At 53.4% G+C, this 14,097-nt stretch overlaps 1 protein-coding gene across 1 annotated transcript in view; it reads left to right on the top strand.

Moving 5' to 3' along the window:
- Positions 1 to 514: 514 nt before the first annotated feature.
- The window catches only part of FOXH1 (forkhead box H1), a 232,059-nt gene continuing 218,476 nt past the window's right edge, over positions 515 to 14,097 (top strand). The window contains exon 1 of the mRNA XM_063924731.1: positions 515 to 553. The gene's annotated coding sequence lies outside the window, so the exon portion shown is untranslated. The remainder of the gene's footprint in view (positions 554 to 14,097) is intronic.

Raw genomic sequence — 14,097 nt, 5'->3', positions numbered from 1 at the left:
GTATATGAGGGGACAGAGATGAGGGTATACTGTACATGAGGGGGTATATAGGGTATGAGGGGACAGAGATGAGGGTGTATACTGTATATGAGGGGGTATATAGGGTATGAGGGGACAGAGATGAGGGTGTATACTGTATATGAGGGGGTATATAGGGTATGAGGGGACAGAGATGAGGGTGTACGCTGTATATGAAGGGGTATATAGGGTACACTGTATATGAGGGGACAGAGATGAGGGTATACTGTACATGAGGGGGTATATAGGGTATGAGGGGACAGAGATGAGGGTGTATACTGTATATGAGGGGGTATATAGGGTATGAGGGGACAGAGATGAGGGTGTATACTGTATATTAGTGGGGGCAGCAGAGACCCCTCAGTGGCTGCTGCTGGGTACCCCGGGGCTGAGTCTCTCCTATGCCGCCGCCGCTGTGCCACGCTGAGAATGTCAGTGGCCAATCACAGCGCAGGTCAGGTGACTCGCAGCTCCTCCCCGTCTCCATGGTAACTAGAGGACGCGTCCCGGTGTGTCAGTCCCGGTAGCTGAGGAGGTAAGAGCGGTGCGGGGTGCGGGGGGAGGGGGAGGGGTCCGGGCTCCGGGGCCGCCGCATGAGAGCACACCGCCCGTATTCCGCGCCCGCTTCCTGCCCTACACCCGGCCACCTGCTCCCTACACCCGGCCACCGCCTGCTCCCTACACCCGGTCACTGACTGCTCCCTACACCCGGCCACCGCCTGCTCCCTACACCCGGCCACCGCCTGCTCCCTACACCCGGTCACCGACTGCTCCCTACACCCGGCCACCGCCTGCTCCCTACACCCGCCTGCTCCCTACACCCGGCCACCGCCTGCTCCGTACACCCGGCCACCTGCTCCCTACACCCGGCCACCGCCTGCTCCCTACACCCGGCCACCTGCTCCCTACACCCGGCCACCGCCTGCTCCCTACACCTGGTCACCGACTGCTCCCTACACCCGGCCACCGCCTGCTCCCTACACCCGGCCACCGCCTGCTCCCTACACCCGGTCACCGACTGCTCCCTACACCCGGCCACCGCCTGCTCCCTACACCCGCCTGCTCCCTACACCCGGCCACCGCCTGCTCCGTACACCCGGCCACCGCCTGCTCCCTACACCCGGCCACCGCCTGCTCCCTACACCCGGCCACCTGCTCCCTACACCCGGCCACCGCCTGCTCCCTACACCCGGCCACCGCCTGCTCCCTACACCCGGCCACCGCCTGCTCCCTACACCCGGCCACCGCCTGCTCCCTACACCCGGCCACCGCCTGCTCCCTACACCCGGCCACCGCCTGCTCCCTACACCCGGCCACCGACTGCTCCCTACACCCGGCCACCGCCTGCTCCCTACACCCGCCTGCTCCCTACACCCGGCCACCGCCTGCTCCGTACACCCGGCCACCTGCTCCCTACACCCGGCCACCGCCTGCTCCCTACACCCGGCCACCTGCTCCCTACACCCGGCCACCGCCTGCTCCCTACACCCGGTCACCGCCTGCTCCCTACACCCGGTCACCTGCTCCCTACACCCGGCCACCGCCTGCTCCCTACACCCGGCCACCGCCTGCTCCCTACACCCGGCCACCGCCTGCTCCCTACACCCGGCCACCGCCTGCTCCCTACACCCGGCCACCGACTGCTCCCTACACCCGGCCACCGACTGCTCCCTACACCCGGCCACCGCCTGCTCCCTACACCCGGCCACCGCCTGCTCCCTACACCCGGCCACCGCCTGCTCCCTACACCCGGCCACCGCCTGCTCCCTACACCCGGTCACTGACTGCTCCCTACACCCGGCCACCTGCTCCCTACACCCGGCCACCTGCTCCCTACACCCGGCCACCGCCTGCTCCCTACACCCGGCCACCGCCTGCTCCCTACACCCGGCCACCGCCTGCTCCCTACACCCGGCCACCGCCTGCTCCCTACACCCGGCCACCTGCTCCCTACACCCGGCCACCGCCTGCTCCCTACACCCAGCCACCGCCTGCTCCCTACACCCGGTCACTGACTGCTCCTTACACCCGGCCACCGCCTTTTCCCTACACCCGGCCACCGCCTGCTCACCCGGCCACCGCCTGCTCCCTACACCCGGCCACCGCCTGCTCCCTACACCCGGCCACCGCCTGTTCCCTACACCCGGCCACCGCCTGTTCCCTACACCCGGCCACCGCCTGTTCCCTACACCCGGCCACCGCCTGTTCCCTACACCCGGCCACCGCCTGCTCCCTACACCCGGCCACCGCCTGCTCCCTACACCCGGCCACCGCCTGCTCCCTACACCCGGCCACCGCCTGCTCCCTACACCCGGCCACCGCCTGCTCCCTACACCCGGCCACCGCCTGCTCCCTACACCCGGCCACCGCCTGCTCCCTACACCCGGCCACCGCCTGCTCCCTACACCCGGTCACTGACTGCTCCCTACACCCGGCCACCGCCTGCTCCCTACACCCGGCCACCTGCTCCCTACACCCAGCAACCGCCTGCTCCCTACACCCGGCCACCGCCTGCTCCCTACACCCGGCCACCGCCTGCTCCCTACACCCGGCCACCGCCTGCTCCCTACACCCGGCCACCGCCTGCTCCCTACACCCGGCCACCTGCTCCCTACACCCGGCCACCGCCTGCTCCCTACACCCAGCCACCGCCTGCTCCCTACACCCGGTCACTGACTGCTCCTTACACCCGGCCACCGCCTTTTCCCTACACCCGGCCACCGCCTGCTCACCCGGCCACCGCCTGCTCCCTACACCCGGCCACCGCCTGCTCCCTACACCCGGCCACCGCCTGTTCCCTACAGCCGGCCACCGCCTGTTCCCTACACCCGGCCACCGCCTGTTCCCTACACCCGGCCACCGCCTGTTCCCTACACCCGGCCACCGCCTGTTCCCTACACCCGGCCACCGCCTGCTCCCTACACCCGGCCACCGCCTGCTCCCTACACCCGGCCACCGCCTGCTCCCTATCCCGGTCACCGACTGCTCCCTACACCCGGCCACCGACTGCTCCCTACACCCGGCCACCGACTGCTCCCTACACCCGGCCACCGACTGCTCCCTACACCCGGCCACCGACTGTTCCCTACACCCGGCCACCGACTGCTCCCTATCCCGGTCACCGACTGCTCCCTACACCCGGCCACCGCCTGCTCCCTACACAACGGCCACCGCCTGCTCCCTACACCCGGCCACCGCCTGCTCCCTACAACCGGCCACCGCCTGCTCCCTACACCCGGCCACTGACTTTACAACCGGCAAGCGCCTGCTCCCTACACCCGGCCACTGACTGCTCCCTACACCCGCCCACCGCCTGCTCACTACACCCGGCCACCGCCTGCTCCCTACACCCGGCCACCGCCTGCTCCCTACACCCGGCCACCGCCTGCTCCCTACACCCGGTCACCGACTGCTCCCTACACCCGGTCACCGACTGCTCCCTACACCCGGTCACCGACTGCTCCCTACACCCGGTCACCGACTGCTCCCTACACCCGGTCACCGCCTGCTCCCTACACCCGTCCACTGACTGCTACCTACACCCGGTCACCGACTGCTCCCTACACCCTACACCCGGTAACCGATTGCTCCCTACTCCCAGCCACCGACTGCTCCCTACACCCTACACCCGGTCACCGCCTGCTCCCTACACCCGGTCACCACCTGCTCCCTACACCCGCCCACCGACTGCTCCCTACACCCGCCCACCGACTGCTCCCTACACCCGCCCACCGACTGCTCCCTACACCGGGTACCGACTGCTCCCTACACCCGGGCACCGCCTGCTCCCTACACCCGGCCACTGACTGCTCCCTACACCCGGCCACCGCCTGCTCCCTACACCCGGCCACTCCCTTCTACTGGACCAACCATACCGCTCCTTCCCCTATAACGCTTCCACTCCCTTCTGCTGGATCAACCGTACCGCTCCTTCCCCTATAACGCTTCCTCTCCCTTCTGTTGGACCAACCATACCACTCCTTCCCCTATAACGCTTCCACTCCCTTCTACTGGATCAACCGTACCGCTCCTTCCCCTATAACGCTTCCTCTCCCTTCTGCTGGACCAACCATACCTCTCCTTCCCCTATAACGCTTCCACTCCCTTCTACTGGATCAACCGTACCACTCCTTCCCCTATAACGCTTCCACTCCCTTCTGCTGGTCCAACCGTACCACTTCTTCCCCTATAACGCTTCCACTCCCTTCTACTGGATCAACCGTACCACTCCTTCCCCTATAACGCTTCCACTCCCTTCTGCTGGTCCAACCGTACCACTTCTTCCCCTATAACGCTTCCACTCCCTTCTACTGGATCAATCGTACCACTCCTTCCCCTATAACGCTTCCACTCTCTTCTGCTGGACCAACCGTACCGCTCCTTCCCCTATAACGCTTCCTCTCCCTTCTGCTGGACCAACCGTACCGCTCCTTCCCCTATAACGCTTCCTCTCCCTTCTGCTGGACCAACCAATACCACTCCTTCCCCTATAATGCTTCCTCTCCCTTCTGCTGTACCAACCGTACAGCTCGTTCCCCTATAACGCTTTCACTCCCTTCTACTGGATCAACCGTACTGCTCCTTCCCCTATAACGCTTCCACTCCCTTCTACTGGATCAACCGTACCACTACTTCCCCTATAACGCTTCCTCTCCCTTCTGCTGGACCAACCGTACCGCTCTTTCCCCTATAACGCTTTCACTCCCTTCTACTGGATCAACCGTACCACTCCTTCTCCTATAACGCTTCCTCTCCCTTCTGCTGTACCAACCACACCGCTCCTTCCCCTATAACGCTTCCTCTCCCTTCTGCTGGACCAACCATACCGCTCCTTCCCCTATAACGCTTCCTCTCCCTTCTGATGGACCAACCATACCGCTCCTTCCCCTATAACGCTTCCTCTCCCTTCTACTGGACCAGCCATACTGCTCCTTCCCCTATAACGCTTCCTCTCCCTTCTGCTGTACCAACCGTACCGCTCCTTCCCCTATAACGCTTCCTCTCCCTTCTACTGGACCAGCCATACTGCTCCTTCCCCTATAACGCTTCCTCTCCCTTCTGCTGTACCAACCGTACCGCTCCTTCCCCTATAACGCTTCCTCTCCCTTCTGCTGGACCAACCGTACCGCTCCTTCCCCTATAACGCTTTCACTCCCTTCTACTGGATCAACCATACCACTCCTTCCCCTATAACGCTTCCTCTCCCTTCTGCTGTACCAACCACACCGCTCCTTCCCCTATAACGATTCCTCTCCCTTCTGCTGGACCAACCGTACCACTCCTTCCCCTATAACGCTTCCACTCCCTTCTACTGGATCAACCGTACCACTCCTTCCCCTATAACGCTTCCACTCCCTTCTACTGGATCAACCGTACCGCTCCTTCCCCTATAACGCTTCCACTCCCTTCTACTGGATCAACCGTACCACTACTTCCCCTATAACGCTTCCTCTCCCTTCTGCTGGACCAACCGTACCGCTCTTTCCCCTATAACGCTTTCACTCCCTTCTACTGGATCAACCGTACCACTCCTTCTCCTATAACGCTTCCTCTCCCTTCTGCTGTACCAACCACACCGCTCCTTCCCCTATAACGATTTCTCTCCCTTCTGCTGGACCAACCATACCGCTCCTTCCCCTATAACGCTTCCTCTCCCATCTGCTGGACCAACCATACCACTCCTTCCCCTATAACGCTTCTGTGGCCGGAGAGACTAGCCAGCCACACGTGTAATGGCGTCTGCGGCACTGAAGGGGTTAACCCTCGTGCCCGGCGCCATGTTGCGGACAATAGGCGCTTGGCGTCCCTGTTAAATGTACTTACGGCGCTGGGCACGGACTGTTTAAAAGTTTGTTTAATGATGTGTTTTACTTTTAACATGTCATATGTAGTGCTCTGTGCACCATTGCAGGAATGCATGTTTAACTGTATCTATTTTATATTCAAGACAGGCTCAGTGTATATTTAAAGGGAAACACGTGTTTAAATGAAATGTATTTAAAGGAAAAATGCAGTTACTATAGTTGTCTGAATAAGCATCTCTTATCCTCTGGAAATAGGAAGTGGCATGCTAATGGCCCTGTCCTATCAGAGAGGTGTGAAGGACAATACCTTTTGATGTGTAAGTTCCTTAGAGAGAGATGCTAATCACTGGGTCTATGGGTTTGGAATCTGTTTCATGTAGGTGATTTAATGGATATACGATCCCTGAATGGCAGATACAGGAAGGAAGACTGTTTGTTTGTATTGTAGCCATTCCTGTTGTAATCTCAAACACTGGGATTGCCTGGAGATGTGAATGACCAGAAACATCTGAATTTTGAAGCTATGTGATAAATTTATCAATAGTGAATGTTAATCTGATACCAAACGTTGTCTGGGTGACAGGAAGGAGGATATTGTTTTATTGCACTTATATACTTGTAAAATGTAATTTATTGGTATTTTGTAAAATAACCTGATTGGTTGGAGAAGACAGGGAGGGCTTACCCCCCTGTGGTACTGTGTGGAAAACTGACATAAAAAGGAGACCTGCGTGCCTCCGGAGATGTTATTATACCATCTTATTCTGCTGAAAACATCGGATTGTATGCTGTTGCCCCTAGCAATAGGGAAGAGTTCTCTTTAGAACTATTGCAAAATAAACATCATTGCCTCAAGAAGACTGCTTCATCTTGTGACCAACAGGGTTAGGCCAAACCTAGCCCCGTCCTCCGGCTGTCCAGGGAAGCACCTAACGTCTCCAAGTTCCGCCTTCCGCCAGCTACCGGTAGAGGCCTAGCAAGTGGCTAGTGGGGATTCGTCAACACCACACAGGTGTGGTAAGGCAGTGCGTCGGCACATACAGAGCAGAACCGTGGTTCCAAACGCCACGGCAGGTTAGGAGTTTGGTGGTGGCAGCAAAAACCCGCCCACAACGCAGTGGGTGGAGTCAGTAACAGGCGGTTACTGACGGTAAGCGGGAATCCCCTATGTGGTCAGGCCTCGTGTGACTTGACCTTCCAGTCTGTGCGCAGTCAACGGGACGCGAAAGCGGCAAGTGCTTTCGTACGGTACCGTCCTGTCACAGCTTCCACTACCTTCTGCTGTAACAAACCATACCGCTCCTTCCCCTATAATGCTTCCTCTCCCTTTTGCTGTACCAACCATACCGCTCCTTCCCCTATAACTCTTCCTCTCCCTTCTACTGGACCAACCATACCGCTCCTTCCCCTATAACGCTTCCACTCCCTTCTGCTGTACCAACCATACCGCTCCTTCCCCTATAACGCTTCCTCTCCCTTCTGCTGGATCAACCATACCGCTCCTTCCCCTATAACGCTTCCACTCCCTTCTGCTGGACCAACCATACCGCTACTTCCCCTATAACGCTTCCACTCCCTTCTACTGGATCAACCGTACCACTCCTTCCCCTATAACGCTTCCACTCCCTTCTGCTGTACCAACCGTACCGCTCCTTCCCCTATAACGCTTCCTCTCCCTTCTACTGGACCAAACGTACCGCTCCTTCCCCTATAACGCTTCCTCTCCCTTCTGCTGGACCAACCATACCTCTCCTTCCCCTATAACGCTTCCACTCCCTTCTACTGGATCAACCGTACCGCTCCTTCCCCTATAACACTTCCTCTCCCTTCTGCTGGACCAACTGTACCGCTCCTTCCCCTATAACACTTCCTCTCCCTTCTGCTGGACCAACCGTACCACTCCTTCCCCTATAACGCTTCCACTCCCTTCTACTGGATCAACCGTACCGCTCCTTCCCCTATAACGCTTCCACTCCCTTCTACTGGACCAAACGTACCACTCCTTCCCCTATAACGCTTCCACTCCCTTCTGCTGGACCAACCGTACCGCTCCTTCCCCTATAACGCTTCCTCTACCTTCTGATGGACCAACCATACCGCTCCTTCTCCTATAATGCTTCCACTCCCTTCTGCTGTACCAACCATACCGCTCCTTCCCCTATAACGCTTCCTCTCCCTTCTGCTGTACCAACCATACCGCTCCTTCCCCTATAACGCTTCCACTCCCTTCTGCTGTACCAACCATACCGCTCCTTCCCCTATAACGCTTCCTCTCCCTTCTGCTGGATCAACCATACCGCTCCTTCCCCTATAACGCTTCCACTCCCTTCTGCTGGACCAACCATACCGCTACTTCCCCTATAACGCTTCCACTCCCTTCTACTGGATCAACCGTACCACTCCTTCCCCTATAACGCTTCCACTCCCTTCTGCTGTACCAACCGTACCGCTCCTTCCCCTATAACGCTTCCTCTCCCTTCTACTGGACCAAACGTACCGCTCCTTCCCCTATAACGCTTCCTCTCCCTTCTGCTGGACCAACCATACCTCTCCTTCCCCTATAACGCTTCCACTCCCTTCTACTGGATCAACCGTACCGCTCCTTCCCCTATAACACTTCCTCTCCCTTCTGCTGGACCAACTGTACCGCTCCTTCCCCTATAACACTTCCTCTCCCTTCTGCTGGACCAACCGTACCACTCCTTCCCCTATAACGCTTCCACTCCCTTCTACTGGATCAACCGTACCGCTCCTTCCCCTATAACGCTTCCACTCCCTTCTACTGGACCAACCGTACCACTCCTTCCCCTATAACGCTTCCTCTCCCTTCTGCTGGACCAGCCATACTGCTCCTTCCCCTATAACGCTTCCTCTCCCTTCTGCTGTACCAACCGTACCACTCCTTCCCCTATAACGCTTCCACTCCCTTCTACTGGATCAACCGTACCACTCCTTCCCCTATAACGCTTCCACTCCCTTCTACTGGATCAACCGTACCGCTCCTTCCACTATAACGCTTCCACTCCCTTCTACTGGATCAACCGTACCGCTCTTTCCCCTATAACGCTTCCACTCCCTTCTGCTGGACCAACCGTACCGCTCCTTCCCCTATAACGCTTCCTCTCCCTTCTGCTGGACCAACCGTACCGCTCCTTCCCCTATAACGCTTTCACTCCCTTCTACTGGATCAACCGTTCCACTCCTTCCCCTATAACGCTTCCTCTCCCTTCTGCTGTACCAACCACACCGCTCCTTCCCCTATAACAATTCCTCTCCCTTCTGCTGGACCAACCATACCGCTCCTTCCCCTATACCTCTTCCACTACCTTCTGCTGGACCAACCATACCGCTCCTTCCCCTATAACGCTTCCACTCCCTTCTACTGGATCAACTGTACCGCTCCTTCCCTTATATCGCTTCCTCTCCCTTCTGCTGGACCAACCGTACCGCTCCTTCCCCTATAACGCTTCCTCTCCTTTCTGCTGGAACAACCGTACCGCTCCTTCCCCTATAACGCTTCCACTCCCTTCTGCTGTACCAACCGTACCGCTCCTACCCCTATAACGCTTCCTCTCCCTTCTACTGGACCAAACGTACCGCTCCTTCCCCTATAACGCTTCCTCTCCCTTCTGCTGGACCAACCATACCGCTCCTTCCCCTATAACGATTCCTCTCCCTTCTGCTGGACCAACCATACCCCTCCTTCCTCTATAACTCTTCCACTCCCTTCTGCTGTACCAACCGTACCGCTCCTTCCCCTATAACGCTTCCACTCCCTTCTGCTGGATCAACCATACTGCTCCTTCCCCTATAACGCTTCCTCTCCCTTCTGCTGGATCAACCATACCAAGTGAGGCTTGGCTTATTAAGTGAGTTTGTAACAGCAGCAGGTGAGTTAGAATACAGCAACAGGTGAGTTTTAAAATACACCAAGTAACACACAAATTTGAAATACCATTCACATCTGATACAATGTTTGGCCTTGTGCAGTGCAATGGATGTAAAGCATTTGTTTGGAAAGAGGCAGCGTGGAGACTCAGCTGCTGTCCAATCTGTGAGCAATTTTCTCTGCTGAAGGAGGAGATAGCAAAACTGCATGCTGAGATTTGTAAGATGTCTGTGTCTTTGAAGCCTCCACTGCCTCAGAGAGCCACCAGAAGACATTCTGCCTGGACTACTGTGGGCTCTCAAGGGCAGAGGTTTCCAGAGGGACACAGACACCTCCCGCAAGCGGTGACACTGCAAAACTCGTATGCTACTCTTGCAGGGCTGGAAGATACAACTAATAGAGGCACTACAGAACAGGAGGATATGGGGACATCTACCAACCATAGGAACAGGAAATGGAACAGGAAAATTAAATCTCCGAAAAGGACTGCACTTCTTTTGGGAGATTCCATTATTAGAGGAATACATCTGGGAAATGCAAATGAAGTAGAGAAACAAGTAAGGTGCTTACCTGGAGCCACAGCTCCAAGGGATAAAGAGCGCATGCTAAGAATTGTGAAGGCAGCAAGAAAAGATGGGGAGGTGGATGTCATTGTCCACCTAGGGACAAATGACCTGGCAAATGCAGAACTCATTGCTGTAAAAGATGAATTTAGGAAGTTAGGGACTGCTCTGAAGCAGGTGGCAACCACTGTATCTTTTTCAGAAGTATTGCCAGTACACAGAGGGGAAGACAGAACTCATTGCATCAGAAACTTCAATGTTTGGCTAAGGACATGGTGCAATGAGGAGAGATTTGGATTTATAGGCCATAGTCACACCATCTGGCAAGATAGGAGCTTATACAAAAGTGACGGCCTGCACCCATCTTCAACGGGAACGAAAATACTAACTGAACAGTTTGGATGCTTCATCAAGAGCTATTTAAACTAACAAAGGGGGGCAGTGAACCAAATAGGAATAAAGAAATCTGCTCCCCCAACACAGAGGTATTGTTTCTGCAGGCAAAGGGAATAGGAAGCATATCCACAGCAACAGAAGATAATTCAGAACAAAACCAAATAAAAATAGGCAGAGAGAAGAACATAGCTAGGAACAGAAAAAGCACAAACAAAACTCTAAAAGCTATGTGTGCAAATGCTAGGAGCTTAGGAAATAAAATCCCAGAACTAACTGCAATAATGACAAGGGATGATCTAGACATTGTGGCAATTACAGAGTCATGGTACAATGAAAATCATGACTGGGACATAGCTATACCGGGATATACTTTGTTTAGGAAGGACAGAATTGGAAAAATCGGGGGAGGGGTAGCAATGTATGTAAAAAATGCCATAAATACTACATTAATACAAAGTATTGAAGAAAAAACTGAGGCCCTTTGGGTGACCATAGAAACAGGGGAAAAGTTGATTATTCGTATTGGCGTGATATACAGGCCACCAGGTCAGGAAGAGGAACTTGACAAGAACCTATTGCAGGACATAACTAAAATGGCATTAAAAGGAGAGGTAATAATCATGGGAGACTTTAATCTTCCTGATGTAAACTGGGAGGTGTCTGTTGCTAGTTCCACTAGAAGTAGGAACATTTTAAATTCCCTTCAGGGAGCATCCCTCCACCAATTGGTGAGGGAGCCCACTCGGAAAGACGCAATATTAGACTTAATACTTACAAATGGAGACAGATTATCAGACGTAAAAGTGGGTGAAAACCTCGGATCCAGTGATCATCAAGCAGTATGGTTCAGCATTAAGACAGAGACTGACTCGTCCCATACAAAAACAAAGGTGTTGGATTTTAGGAAGGCTGATTTTGTAGGGATGGGAAAATGTGTAAGCGATTCTTTGGCAGAGTGGAGGAACTTGGAAACAGTGCAGGAGAGGTGGAAAACATTCAAATGTGCAATATTGAAGGCAACAGACCTTTGTATCAAAACTGTTAGGAAAAACACAAGGAAAAGGAAGCCAGTGTGGTTTGCAAAAGAAGTAGCAAATATTGTGAGAGCAAAAAAGATGGCTTTTAGGAAATATAAGCAGACACAAAATAATGAAGACAAAAAGATATATCTTGTTAGACAGAAGGAGACAAAGAAGGTAATCAGATGTGCAAAGGCACAAGCTGAGGAGAAAATGGCCCAGTCAGTGGGTAAAGGAGGCAAAACTTTTTTTAGGTATATAAGCGAAAAAAGAAAAACAAAAGGCGGAATTATAAAACTAAAGACGGACACTGGGAATCTTGTTGAGGGAGACAATTTAATAGCAGATCATCTTAATGATTATTTTTGCTCAGTATTTACTACTGAAAGAGAGGGGAAGGGGCCACAGTTGAGTTGCAGGGATATTCAGGAAAATGAAACAAGTACATTTACAGAGGAGAAGGTCCTAACAGAACTCTCAAAGCTGAAAGTGGACAAATCTATGGGGCCAGATGGGATACATCCAAGGATACTAAAAGAACTTAAAGAGGTGCTGGTAGCACCATTGACAGAATTATTCAACCAGTCATTAGCTACAGGAGAAATTCCAGGGGACTGGAAAAGAGCAAACGTAGTCCCACTGCACAAAAGTGGAAGCAAGGAAGAGGCAAACAACTACAGACCAGTGAGTCTTACATCAGTAGTAGGGAAATTGATGGAAACACTCTTAAAAGAAAGAGTTGTAGATCATCTCAAATCCGGCAATTTACTGGATCCCAAACAGCATGGATTCACTGGGGGAAGATCATGTCAAACAAATCTTATTGACTTTTTTGATTGTGTGACTAAAGTGATGGATAAAGGTGGAGCCATGGATATAGCTTATCTTGACTTTAGTAAGGCTTTTGACACAGTTCCACATCGCAGACTGCTAAATAAACTTGAAAGTTTGGGATTGGATATTAGGATTATTGAATGGATAAGATCTTGGTTGAAGGATAGAAAACAGAGAGTTGTGGTAAATGGAGTGCATTCACAGGAGGGAAATGTTACCAGTGGAGTACCCCAGGGATCTGTACTTGGACCAGTGCTTTTCAATATCTTTATTGGTGACATTGCAAATGGGATTAAAGGGAAAGTATGCCTTTTTGCAGATGACACAAAGGTATGCAACAGGGTAGACACACCAGGTGGGGTAAAACAAATGATTGAGGATCTAGGTAGACTAGAGGAATGGTCAAGAGTCTGGCAATTACAGTTTAATGCCAAAAAATGCAAAATCATGCACTTGGGTCTCAAAAATCCTAAAGCTAAATACAGTATTAATGGCACTATACTGGAAACTACTGAGGAGGAAAGGGATCTAGGAGTCACTATTTCAGATGACTTAAAGGCAGGTAAGCAATGTAACAAGGCAATGAGGAAGGCTAGTCAGATGCTTGGCTGCATTGGGAGAGGAATCAGCAGCAGAAAGAAAGAAGTAATAATGCCACTGTATAGGTCATTGGTACGGCCTCATCTAGAATACTGTATTCAGTTCTGGAGGCCATATCTTCAAAAGGATATTAATACATTAGAAACTGTACAAAGGAGGGCAACTAAAATGGTGCATGGCCTACATCACAAAACATACCCAGAAAGACTAAGAAATCTCAATATGTATAGTTTGGAGCAGAGAAGAGAAAGGGGCGACATGATAGAAACTTTCAAATATATGAAGGGTTTTAACAAAGTCCAGGAGGGAAACATTCTCCAAATGAAGAGAAGCAATAGGACACGAGGACATGCACTGAGACTGGAGGGGGGGAGGTTCAGGGGAAATTTGCGGAAAAATTATTTCACAGAAAGGGTAGTGGACAAGTGGAATAGCCTCCCATCAGAGGTGGTAGAGGCTAAGACAGTAGAGCAATTTAAACATGCATGGGATAGACATAAGGATATCCTTACAAAGAAATAAGGATCAAATAAGGTTAGTGATAAAAAAAAATAATATATAAAAAAAAAAAAAGGGGCAGACTAGATGGGCCAAGTGGTTCTTATCTGCCGACAAATTCTATGTTTCTATGTTTCTATGTTTCCTTCCCCTATAACGCTTCCTCTCCCTTCTGCTGTACCAACCGTTCCGCTCCTTCCCCTATAACGCTTCCACTCCCTTCTGCTGTACCAACCGTACCGCTTCTTCCCCTATGACGCTTCCTCTCCCTTCTACTGGACCAACCTTACCGCTCCTTCCTCTATAACGCTTCCACTCCCTTCTGCTGGATCAACCATACCGCTCCTTCGCCTATAACGCTTCCACTCCCTTCTGCTGGACGAACCATACCGCTCCTTCCCCTATAACGCTTCCTCTCCCTTCTGCTGGATCAACCATACCGCTCCTTCCCCTATATCTTGGGGTATGTATTGCAG

Source organism: Pseudophryne corroboree, chromosome 5, assembly GCF_028390025.1.
Source record: "Pseudophryne corroboree isolate aPseCor3 chromosome 5, aPseCor3.hap2, whole genome shotgun sequence".
Lineage (NCBI taxonomy): Eukaryota > Metazoa > Chordata > Amphibia > Anura > Myobatrachidae > Pseudophryne > Pseudophryne corroboree.
This window is presented reverse-complemented; position numbering and strand designations above follow the sequence as displayed.